Source organism: Cicer arietinum, chromosome 5 (genome assembly GCF_000331145.2).
Source record: "Cicer arietinum cultivar CDC Frontier isolate Library 1 chromosome 5, Cicar.CDCFrontier_v2.0, whole genome shotgun sequence".
In the NCBI taxonomy this organism is placed as follows: domain Eukaryota; kingdom Viridiplantae; phylum Streptophyta; class Magnoliopsida; order Fabales; family Fabaceae; genus Cicer; species Cicer arietinum.
The window spans coordinates 19,287,574-19,301,431 of record NC_021164.2 but is presented as its reverse complement, the minus strand read 5'-3'; the positions used below and the strand labels follow the sequence as shown (position 1 = coordinate 19,301,431).

General features: G+C 31.0%; 1 pseudogene; it reads left to right on the top strand.

Annotated features, from left to right (window-relative positions):
* The first annotated feature begins 2,525 nt into the window (after positions 1-2,525).
* LOC101510776 (linoleate 9S-lipoxygenase-like) lies at positions 2,526-12,800 on the top strand (annotated as a pseudogene).
* Positions 12,801-13,858: the final 1,058 nt, after the last annotated feature.

The following is a 13,858-nucleotide window of genomic DNA, read 5'->3' as shown; positions in this document are numbered from 1 at the left end:
TTAACAAGCAAGAATACCAAAATAAAAATTAAAATCGCAAACTGAAATGATTTAGAAAGAGAAAAGAACTTACTTGCTACTGTAAATCACGAAGTGAAACACGAGAGATGAATTTATGGTTGTTCAAGATTGAATTTAAGATTTTTGAAAATTATGGTTCATTGGAGATAGTAGTAGAAAGAGAAAAGAGTTTAAGAAATTCACAGAAAAAGAAAATGTTTCTCTTAGGGTTTTCTCATGTTCAAAAGTGTAAATGTGTAGTTGTATTTTCATGACATTTAATTTTTTTTTATAAAAGAGCATAATATTTTTAGAAATAGTGACACTCAAACTGTAGCTACAAGTAATTTTAGTGACAGATGAAAAACATCACAAAATCTGAGTGTCACAATAGATATATTTTTTTGTAGTGAAAGTTTTTATTAATTTAAATTGAGACATTGACCGCCTTATATTTTTTTAATAAATAAAATTTAATAAATAAATAAATAAATAACTCAAGAGATGTGTTCCAATGTATTTTCACATGTTGTCAAATAATGAATCAAAAATATATATTTTTAGTGATCTAACCTTCTTATGACAACTACTATAGCCTATAAATACTAAGCACACTCCATGGTTACAAGACACGGGCTTTTCTTTCATTTGTCAAAGAAAGTGAATTAATTAACATGGCTTTCATTGGTGAAAGGTATTTTTAAAATAGGCGAAAAGCTGAAGGGAACTGTGGTGTTGATGAAAAAGAATGTTTTGGACATCAACGCTCTCAAGTGCAGCTCAAAGCCCCGCTGGTTAGGGCTATGGTTGGTTTTAAAAAAAAATTAAACTATATTTATTTTAAAACTAATATATAGATTTATATTTATAATCAAATCCATTATTTAGTTTAAAATCGGTTATAAAATCAATTGTAAATTTAATTATGGTTAAATAACTGGTTTATAATTAACCAATCAGTTTTGAAAATTTTAATTTTAAAATTGATTTTGTTTTCCAAAATCGATTAAAATTTGATTATTTTTTTAAAAATAATTTATTCATAGTTTAAAAATCGGTTATTTAAAAAAATCGATTTTTTTGATAAATTATTTTAAAAAAATTCTCACCAAATTTCTCGAGAAAAAATTTGAATTAAAATTTTTTTGAGAAAAAAAAAGTTTTTATTTTTTTCCGATATTTTTTCAAAAAATAAAATCTCAAAATTAATAAAATATTAGTAGTGAATAAAAAACGGATAAAAACTAAATCCAAATATAAAATCTAAGTGGTTATCCAACCGATTTATAAATAAACCGAATTATAACCATATGATTTTAACCAGATATTTAAAATGAATTTAAATCCGGTTTTGAATTTGGATCTAATAACGGGATATTTTGCTCAACCATACCGATAGTATATTCGGTGTTGCCATCGGTGCTATCGGCATGTCGCCGGCTCTTTACTTGATACCGCTTTCTTGGGTCGTTCTATTGCTTTCAAGTTGATCAGTGCTACAAGTAACGATGGTAATAACTTTTCTTTCTCACTCTCTCTATTTTTTTATTTTATTTTTGTACTACTCACTCTTTCTATTTTAATATACCATTTAATTAAACGTTTATATATAAAAGGTTAAGTAAGTTGATTCTAAGAGTTGGCAATTTTTTTTTATTATTTAAAAAAAGTTTTATCATTTTTTATTGGTAAAATTAAGATTATTTTTTTACTAAACAATAATTTACACATCATTTAAATTAATAAAATACATAAATCGAGAACAATACAAATATAAATTTATTAAAATTGAAAACGGTGAATTTGTGAACAAGTTCAATATTAAGACTAATAACATAAAACAATAAAATACTAACAAATTTAACAAAATCAAACTGGCCGAAATACGCTTGTCTCCAAATCTACAAACGTTAATGACGTTGAAGTGTATCTATCTGTATTGAATCAAAGTTAATCTAAACAAAAAGAATACTGTAATGAAACGGAAAAAATAAATAAAAAATAGATCAATATAAAATCATTTATTTAAATAACAAGATAAATGAAAAAAAAGTGTAAAGAGACAAGTGATTTGGAACCAAAATATTTGACTATTTTTATCCAACGACCAAAGTTGCAAGGTTTCAATATTTTTTTCTCAAAAAAAATCAGTTAAGCCTTTTACTTTGATGATGATTATTTTTAAATATATTATCCACCTCTGATCTAAAGTACTCCTAGATTTGCTGGGTACTCCATAAATGAGAGTCACAACTAGAAATTGTCTTATGTAATATAAAATTTTAAGACGATCATATAGTGATCTTAAATCAAGGAGTAAAAAAAATTATTCTTTGTTTTATCAACTGCAACTAATTTTATCTTATATTTTTGAAGAGTTTTACCCTTGACTCCATTAAGATTGACCTTAGTTTCCTGTTATTTTTTATTTAGAATATTAGTTATAAATAATCAGGTGTTATGTTGTTTAGATTCATGATTAATGAAATTGGGAGTCCAAATTTTGACATTTTTATAGGAACTAGAAAAGGAAAAGTAGGCAAGCAAACATTTTTGGAAGGTCTTCTTACCTCTTTACCAACATTGGGAGATAGACAATCTACTTTCAGTATTCATTTTGAATGGGATAGTGATATGGGAATTCCAGAAGCTTTATATATCGATAATTTTATGCAAGGTGAATTCTTCCTTGTGAGTTTGACTCTTGAAGATGTTCCAAACCATGGAACCATCAACTTTGTTTGCAACTCATGGGTTTACAATTCTAAAAAGTACAAAACTGGTTGCATTTTCTTTGCCAACAAGGTAAGGATATAAATTTTATCTTAATTAAATATATTTATTAAAAATGTTATATATATATAAATTATTCTTCGTGAAACTTGAGGTTATGAATGATTAAATTTATGTAGACATATCTTCCAAGTGAAACACCAGCTCCATTAGTGTACTATAGAAAGGGAAGAATTGAAAACTTTAAGAGGAGATGGAACTGGAGAGCGTAAAGAATGGGAAAGAATATATGATTATGATGTCTACAATGATTTGGGTGAGCCCGACAAAAAAAGTATCTTAGTTCTGTTGGATTTGTGTTGGTGACAATGTTGCAAGACTTTAATAGTAAAGTTGTTGATGAAGATTATATGTAGCATATTCCAAAGCGTGTTGTTGCACTAGCCTTTAGGTTCAATTCGCCCCCACCAATCGGATGCAAATGAGATAACTGGCGAATTCCCTTCAGGGTACTTTGGAAAACCTTGATATGATTTTCACTCTCAAACCAAGAGTATCTTTCAATAGTATGCTACAAAAGAATGATTCTTATTCTTTACTCATGCATTAGAAAAGAATAAGATGACTTAGCATATAAGAATGGGTGAAAAAAGTGGATGGCAATCTCTAGAATTCGTGTATGCATTCTGTCCAAAGTGACCCTATTTATAGGAAAAATAATGTCACTTGAGATAGAGTTGCAATTCTTGGTTCTGCCACTATTTACGAAGAACTATATACATATACCGTTCAAATATTGATTAAAGCATTGCATTGGTCTGGTGGTTGATCAATGCTACGTTTCGCGTGTAGGACACGTGTTCGAACCACCGTTGTGCCTTTTCATTTTTAATGAACAGTCGCGTTTCATTTTTAATGAACAATCTCGTTTTTTCAAGGCAGAGGCACAAATCAAACTCAGGACCTTATGTTTACACACAATGAACACAACCACTAAACCAACAACAATTTCATGTCAAATATCACCAATTAATACATACATATATTATCCAATATTTTGGAAATATCTCATAATCCCCCACCATTTTCAAAATATACTTAGTCCCATAATTTTGGAAATATCATGGTATTAGATAATGGTATCTTACGATTTGAACCACTACTTAGTAAGCTATGAATTCCATTTATTCCGAATAGATTGATAGACAAGCTTTGAACCAATTATTCATTAGAACAAGTGTGCACAACTTACACATGAAATCTCGGTACTATCGAAAGAATTATAAAGATGGCACATTTGTTAAGGCCTTGTGTCATGTACCCTTTTCATGAGAATTTAAGAGTCAAGTCATTTAACTCTATGAAGCGGCCTCACTTCATCCTCACATAGGTAGACTATATCAGAAATACACCCATAATATGTATTTCAGCAAATTTATGCTATATGTCTATTAAGAGTAAAACTCAATCTTCCAACTTTATACTTATGGTCCAAGTACTTTCAACCTTTGGGATGTATCTATATTTAAGTACTTGCAATCACTCTAATAGTGTACTTTTATCATTGAACTCAAGACTTGATGTTACTCAAGTGTGAGTTGATTTTCCACCATTAATGATTAATTAGATATGGGCTTGAGTTCCATCCCCAATGATGTCTTCAACACCATGTCCCTTGTCAGACCTTTCGTCAAAGGATCTGCAAGATTCTTTTCAGTTCTTACAAATACAATGGATATTACTCCATTTATAATTAAATCCTTTACATAGCTATGTCTTAGACCAATATGTCTAGATTTTCCATTATATACTTGGCTATATGCTTTGGATAGTGTGGATTGACTATCGCAATGTATGGATACCGGTGCCATTGGCTTGGCCAAATTGGTATCTCATATAACAAAGTTCTTAGCCATTTTGCCTCTTTACTACCTACAGCTAGGGCAATGAACTCTACAGCCATGGTGGAGTCGGCAATACAAGTTTGTTTCTTTGATCCCCAAGAAACTGCACCTCCACCAAGGTTGAATATCCATCCACTTGTGGAAGCATGATCATCGACATAAGTTACCCAACTGGCATCTGTATATCCTTCCAAAACTGAAGGATATCCACTATAGATTAAACTATAGTTAATTGTTCATTTTAAATATTTTAATACTCTATTAACAGTCTGCCAATGTTCTTTAGTTGGATTGCTAGTATCCCGACTTAATATGCCTACAACATATGCTATGTCAGGTCTGGTACATGTCATGACATACATCAAACATCCGATTACCTTTGAATAATCTAGTTGTGCCACAGGACATCCTTTATGTGGTTGTAAACTAACATTTTGATCAAATGGAGTAGAAACAGGTTTGCAATTAAATTGATCCAATTTCTTTAGCACTATCTCAATATAATGAGATTGGGATAAACAAATATTTACTCCATCTCTAATGATTTTAATTCCTAAAATCACATTTTCTTCACCTAAATCTTATATATCAAAATTTTTTGATAGGAAAGATTTAGTTTTTTCTACCTCATCTATATTTGTGCCAAAGCTTAACATATCATCCACATATAAACAAATCATAACACCATTTCCATTATGAAATTTACTATAAATACACTTGTCATATTCATTTATTTTGTATCCATTAGAAAACAAAACTTTATCAAACTTTTGGTGCCATTGTTTGGGTGCTTGTTTTTACCCGTATAAGGATTTAGTCAATTTACACACTTTATGTTCTTGTCCTTTGATAACAAATCCTTCAGGTTGTTTCATATACACCTCTTCATCTAACTCTTCATTTAGGAAAGCAGTTTTAACATCCGTTTGATGGATTACAAACTTATAGATAGAAGCTAGTGCCAAATGCACTCTTATGGATGCAATTCTTGCAACAGGTGCATAAGTATCAAAGTAGTCGATACCTTCTTTTTGTGTAAACCCTTTGGCAACAAGTCTAGCTTTGAATTTATCAATGGTACCATCAACTTTCATTTTCTTCTTAAAGATCTATTTACAACCTATTGGTTTGGATCCAGGTGGGAGGTCTACTAATTTTCAAGTTTTATTCCCCATAATTGAGTCATTTCCTCTTGGATAGCTTCTTTCCAAAAGAAAGAGTTTTGAGATTTTATTGCCTCTTCATATGAGTCTGGGTCACTCTCGAAATTGTAGCAAATTGGTCCATAACTGTTAATGGAATCATTTGTACCTTCTACAAGGAACATAAAGAAGTCTAGGCCATAATCTTTCTCTTTTCTAGCTCTTTTACTTCCTCTGGATTCTGAACATGTCAAAGTATCATTATTATATACATTATTTTCTAGACTTTGTACACTAGAACATACAGTTTCCTTGGGATGTGGAATTGAGTTAAATCTATTTTCTTGACTTTTATTGGGAACTCTATTTAGCAAATAACATGCAGTTAGAAACCTTAACAATTGCTCTACAGCCCCAAACTTTTATATAGTTAAGATTGAGTTTTCTTTTCTTCCAAAGTTCATATGGGGTTATCTTGTTCCTTTTATTGGGAACTCTATTTAGCAAATAACATGCAGTTAGAAACCTTAACAATTGCTCTACAGCCCCAAACTTTTATATAGTTAAGATTGAGTTTTCTTTTCTTCCAAAGTTCATATGGGGTTATCTTGTTCCTTTTATTGGGAACTCTATTTAGCAAATAACATGCAGTTAGAAACCTTAACAATTGCTCTACAGCCCCAAACTTTTATATAGTTAAGATTGAGTTTTCTTTTCTTCCAAAGTTCATATGGGGTTATCTTGTTCCTTTTATTGGGAACTCTATTTAGCAAATAACATGCAGTTAGAAACCTTAACAATTGCTCTACAGCCCCAAACTTTTATATAGTTAAGATTGAGTTTTCTTTTCTTCCAAAGTTCATATGGGGTTATCTTGTTCCTTTTATTGGGAACTCTATTTAGCAAATAACATGCAGTTAGAAACCTTAACAATTGCTCTACAGCCCCAAACTTTTATATAGTTAAGATTGAGTTTTCTTTTCTTCCAGAGTTCATATGGGGTTATCTTGTTCCTTTTATTGGGAACTCTATTTAGCAAATAACATGCAGTTAGAAACCTTAACAATTGCTCTACAGCCCCAAACTTTTATATAGTTAAGATTGAGTTTTCTTTTCTTCCAAAGTTCATATGGGGTTATCTTGTTCCTTTTATTGGGAACTCTATTTAGCAAATAACATGCAGTTAGCATGGCTTCACCCCAATAACCTTTAGATAAACTAGAATAGGATAACATGGCATTCACCATTTCTTCTAATACCCTATTTTTCCTTTAGCAAATTCCATTTTGTTGTGGGGAATATGGTGCAATTGTTTGATGCACAATACCAGTGGACTTAAAATATTCAAGATGATAGAACTCTCCTCCCCTATCACTTCTAAAACACTTTATAAAAGTTTCATGTTGAAGTTCTACTCGTGCTTTAAATATTTTAAATTTTTCTAAAACTTCATTCTTAGAATGCATTAAATAAATATAACAAAATCTAGAGTAATCATCAATGAAAGTGACAAAATACTTTTTACCACCAATTGTAGGCCAACCATGTAACTCGCATACATCAGAGTGAATTAAATCTAATACCTTAGAACTTCTTTCAACACTTTTAAAAGGTTGTCTTGTAATTTTAGTTAGCATGCAAGTAGTACATGGATTTGAATTTATAACAAAAGTCGGAATTAAATTTGATTTCATCATATCATTCAATTTTCTAAAGTTAATATGTCCTAGTCGCATATGCCATAAATCACAACAACAATATAAGCATAAATCATATTATTATTATAGTTACTGATAACATTACATTTGAACATATTCTCACAAAGGTAACCCTACCCTAAAAACATACCACCTTTAGAGAGAATAAATTTATCTCCCTCAAATACACATTTGAAACAAAACTTATTAAGTAAAGGTACATAAATTAAGTTCTTCCTAACATCAGGAACATAAAATACATCTTTAAGAGTAAGTACTTTTCCAGAAGTGAATTCAATCTCCACTGTTCCTTTTCCTTTGACTTGGACAGTTGAGGCATTTCCCATGTACAAAATACTTTCATCTTCTTCATCAATGGTCTTAAATAGTTCTTTATTTTTACACACATGGTGGGTAGCACCAGAGTCTATCCACCAAGATTCAACATCTTCAATCATGTTGAGTTCGGAAATGACAGCAACAAGATTATCTTTTGTTGCATTTGAATTCTTGTCTTTGTTCTTCCTTTTCAAGAACCTGCACTCATTTTTAAAGTGTCCTGGTTTTCCACAATGATAACAACTTTCTTTTCTTTTCTTTCGTTGTTCATTATTACCATTGTGTTTTTCATGAGATTTATCAAAATCTCGATTTCTTTTCTTAAAAAATTTGCTTGAATTTCCTTCATCCATTACATGGACCTTTTCATGAGAAATTGGTTTTTAGTATCCTCTTGTTAACGATACTCTTCTTCTAAACGAATGTGATTACCCAATTGCTCAAGTGATATGTCCTTTTTATTATGTTTCATAGATTTTTTGAAATCTTTCCGCGAAGGTGGAAGTTTGTCTATTATAGAGGATACAATAATGGTTTCATCCATGTGCATCTTATGTTGTTTGTAGTTATTAAGAATACGTTCAATCTCATGCATTTGTTCAATTACTGATTTATTATCAACCATTTTATTTGAATTCTTGTCTTTGTTCTTCCTTTTCAAGAACCTGCACTCATTTTTAAAGTGTCCTGGTTTTCCACAATGATAACAACTTTCTTTTCTTTTCTTTCGTTGTTCATTATTACCATTGTGTTTTTCATGAGATTTATCAAAATCTCGATTTCTTTTCTTAAAAAATTTGCTTGAATTTCCTTCATCCATTACATGGACCTTTTCATGAGAAATTGGTTTTTAGTATCCTCTTGTTAACGATACTCTTCTTCTAAACGAATGTGATTACCCAATTGCTCAAGTGATATGTCCTTTTTATTATGTTTCATAGATTTTTTGAAATCTTTCCGCGAAGGTGGAAGTTTGTCTATTATAGAGGATACAATAATGGTTTCATCCATGTGCATCTTATGTTGTTTGTAGTTATTAAGAATACGTTCAATCTCATGCATTTGTTCAATTACTGATTTATTATCAACCATTTTATAATTATTAAATTGAGAAACAAGAAACTTCTTACTTGTAGCGTCTTCTTGCATGTATCTTGAATCTAATTTCTCCCATAGTTCCTTTGCAGATATGCTACTTTGATATATATCGAACAAGGAGTCAGACATTCCGTTGAGAATATGGTCCATGCGTATATAGTCATCATTGTCCCACTTATGCCTTTCTCTTGTTTCTGCTAATGTTTCCACTTCCTCTCCAACGGTCTTGTGGTGTTCAGAACATACACCACCTTCAAAGTTGTAAGGAGGAATTTTATCTTTTTCTGCCAACGGATAAAATTTCCTCCATCGAATTTCTACAACTTCACAAAATTAGAAGTCATTTCTTTGAGTGATGCAGCCATTGATTGCAAAAAAAAAAAAAATCGAACCTAAAGATTGTTGGATCTGTGTTGGTGACAATGCTGCAAGACTTTAATAGTGAAGTTGTTGATGAAGATTATATGTAACAAATTCCAAAGTGTGTTGTTACAATAGCCTTTAGGTTCGATTTGCCCTCACAAATCGGATGCAAATGAGATAACCAGCGAATTCCCTTCAGGGTACTTTAGAAAACCTTGATATGATTTGCACTTTCACACCAAGAGTATCTTTCAATAGTATGTTACAAAAGAATGATTCTTATTCTTTACTCATGCATTAGAAAAGAATAAGATGACTTAGCATATAAGAATTGGTGAGAAAAGTGGATGGCAATCTCTAGAATTCGTGTCTGCATTCTGTCCAACGTGACCCTATTTATAGAAAAAGTAATGTCACTTGAGAAAGAGTTGCAATTCTTTGTTCTGCCACTGTTTACGAAGGACTATATACATATATCATTCAAACATTAACTAAAGCATTGCATTGGTCTGATGGTTGATCAATGCTACATTTCGCGTGTAGGACACGGGTTCTTTTCAAGGCTGAATTTACCCAAAAAATAAGGCAGAGACACAGATCAAATTCGAGACCTTATGTTTACACACAATGAACACAACCACTAAACCAACAACAATTTCATGTCAAATATCAGCAATTATACATACATATATTATCCAATATTTTGGAAATATCTCACAAGCTCGTCCAATTCTTGGAGGATCAAGCACTCTTCCTTACCCTCGAAGGGGTAGAACTGGAAGAAAACCAACTAGCAAAGGTTAAGCCTTCTATTTTACTTTTAACGTATATTTTGCTACAAATCCAATAATATTATACTCAAATGTGAAATTGTATTTAATGTAACTTTGTATACATGTGATGTTTTTTTTTCACTAGTGACCAATACAGGTTGTTTAATGGTAGTTTGACATAAATGAAATTAAGACTAACTATACTAACATGGTGCCATTTTTTTGGAGTAGCACAATGTGTATTTTTGTTCATACAATGTGTACTCCACTCGTGATTTTGAAAATATTAGTGTAGTTCTATAACATATTTTGTTATTTTATACGTGAACAGATCCTAAGAGTGAGAGTCAGAGCGACGTTGTTTACCTTCCAAGAGATGAATCATTTGGTCACTTAAAGTCATTAGATTTTCTTGTTTACATACTCAAATCAGCATATCAAAATATCATACCTCGATTAAGATTTGTAGTTACATTACAACTTAATGAACCTGAATTTAACACTTTTGAAGATGTACGCTCGCTCTATGATGGTGGAATTAAGCTTCCTACTAATATATTAAGTGAAATTAGTCCAATACCATTGTTTACTGAACTTTTCCGAAGTGATGGTGAATCGACAGTTAAATTTCCACCACCTAAATTGGTTCAAGGTATATATTACTCACAAACTCATAGTCTTGTAAATATATTTACATGCTAAATCCTAAAAAAGCTGCTCAGGGTTCTATTGAAATTTTTCTATCATAAACAGTGGACCATTCTGCATGGATGACTGATGAAGAATTTGCAAGGGAGACGATTGCTGGTGTGAATCCACACATCATCAAAATACTTACGGTAAACTTCATAGTTTAACATTGTTAAGCAAATATGAAAAATTAAACATTATTATTTGTCTCTTTTCATTCTATAATTATAATTGGTAATTAACCTCATTTCTTGCTACAATTAATTTAGGAGTTCCCACCAAAGAGCAAGTTAGATACTCAAATCTGTGGTGATAATACTAGCACAATAACCAAAGAACACTTAGAGCCAAACATGAGTGGGGTCACCGTAGAACAGGTAAGACAATTGGACACTCCCCAAAAGGATTCATTATATTATTCTTTTTCATAAAAAATGATTGTTTTCATTCAAATCAACCAAATCAACAAAATTATATTTTGTTTAACAGGCCATCCAAAATAATAGATTGTATATACTTGATCACCACGATCCACTTTTTCCATATTTGAGGAAACTAAATGCAACCGAAACTAAGGCCTATGCTACAAGAACCATTCTTTTCTTGCAAAATGATGGAACATTGAAGCCATTGGCGATTGAGCTAAGTAGGCCACATCCTCAAGGTGATATAGTTATGGTCCTGTTAGTAATGTATACTTGCCCGCAAGCGAAGGTGTTGAAGCTTCAATCTGGCTACTTTCCAAGGCTTATGTTGTCGTAAATGACTCCTGTTATCACCAACTTGTTAGCCATTGGTATGAGTTTCATTAATGATGTTTATACAATGTAACATGTTTTATCTATCTTTGAGTAATTCTTGAATATATATATATATATATATATATATATATCTGTGACAGGTTGAATACTCACGCTGTTGTTGAGCCATTCATCATAGCTACAAATAGACATCTTAGTGTGGTTCATCCTATTCATAAACTTTTACTTCCACATTATCGTGATACAATGAACATAAATGCACTTGCACGAAATGTCCTTGTCAATGCTGAGGGTATTATAGAATCAACATTCTTGTGGGGAGGATATGCTTTGGAAATGTCTTCTGCTGTTTACAAAGATTGGGTTTTCACTGAGTAAGGACTACCTTATGATTTACTCAAAAGGTACGTAACCTTACAAATTTTTTCATCCATGGGACACTCCATTAATTTATTAAAAAAGATATTGATCTAATTTTTATATTTTAATTATATCTTCCTTGCTTGTTATTTAGGGAAGTGGCTGTTGAGGATCCATCCTCACCATATGGCCTTCGCCTTCTAATAGAATACTATTTTTATGCTTCTGATGGACTAGAAATATGGGCTGCTATCAAGTCATGGGTTGAAGAATATGTCAATTTCTACTACAAGTCAGATGGAGCTATTGCACAAGATTCTGAACTACAAGCATTTTGGAAAGAACTTGTAGAGGTTGGTCATGGTGACTTGAAGAATGCTACATGGTGGTTTAAGATGCAAACTCGTAAAGAGTTGATTGAAGCTTGCACCATTCTCATATGGATTGCTTCAGCACTTCATGCAGCTGTTAACTTTGGACAATATCCATATGGAGGATATATCCTTAATCGACCAACTAAAAGTAGGAGATATATGCCTGAGAAAGGATCCCCTGAGTATGATGAACTTGCTAAGAACTACCAAAAGACATATTTGAGGACAATCACACCAAAGAATGATACCCTTACTGACCTGACCATTATAGAGGTCTTGTCAAGGCAGGCTTCTGATGAGCAATACCTTGGACAGAGAATTGAAGGTGATCTATGGACTTTTGACTCACAACCAGTAGAGGCCTTCAAGAGGTTTGGAAAGAAGTTGGCTGAAATGGAGCAAAAGCTCACAGAAAGGAACAATGATGAGACACTTAGGAATCGAAATGGACCTGTGAAGATGCCATACACTCTTCTTTATCCTTCTAGTAAAGAAGGATTGACTTTCAGAGGTATTCCCAATAGTATCTCTATTTAAAGAGGGTCATGGTTGTTGTTTTTCTACTATGAATAACAGATGGGAAGGAATTCAATTCCCTCGCCCATTATCTATGGCCACATTACTATGTATGTTTATTTAATTATGTTTTACTTTACATCAATAGGAACTATATATTGTGTTTGTTGTACCTTGTACCATACTAGACTTGTGATATCAAATGCAACCTTTATATTTCTTTAATTTATAAGTAAGAAAAATTAATAATAGTCCGACAATATTGCATCTATAAAAGGTTATAAAGAGACTGCAATATCATGTTTGATGTGTTAGAGAGTTTGAAAAATAAAACTTACATTATGATACCATAGATTAATTATGCTTGCTTTTATTGTATAAAGGTAGTAGTGCAAATTAATCTGCAATATGGCATGGAAGAAAAATGATATAGTGCTGAAAAGTAATACACCGTTATGCACTAATACAACTCATTTTAATTTCTCTTTTGTGAGAGTAATACTAACTAATCATATTTTACCTTAAAAAGTAATAATATTATATTATTAAATTTATTTATGCAAATATATTTCGCGTTTCTTTTAAATTATAGGAATATACTAGATTTATCTTTTATCTTTCTTTTTATCATGTTAGTTCTTGTTTTTTTTTTTTATTTATTTTTTTATGTTTGAAAATGTTTATATTGTTGATTTTAATGTCAAATCGGCTAAATTAAACTTAAAGTTCTCTCAGTTTTGAAATAAACTTATATAATTGTTAATATTTTAAGTGCAATGATCATAAGAACGTAAACTTTCAATCGATTTAAAAAAATATAATTAAACAACAAATAAACATTTTAGGGTTTTTAAAATTAAAAACAAAATTTTCTTAATTCAGATCATGAAATTTTGTAAAAATTTAATATGTTGTTCTTATATTGATAAGAACATACATTTTTAATCAACATTTAAAAAAATAGTTAAATGAGAGAGAATTCTAGTGAGAGACATTTTAAGATCTTGAAATTAAAAGCAAAAATCTCTTAATCCATATCATGAAATCGTGTGAAAATTTATTATGTTGTTTTGAATATGATTTATAATTTAGTGTTTTATATATAAAA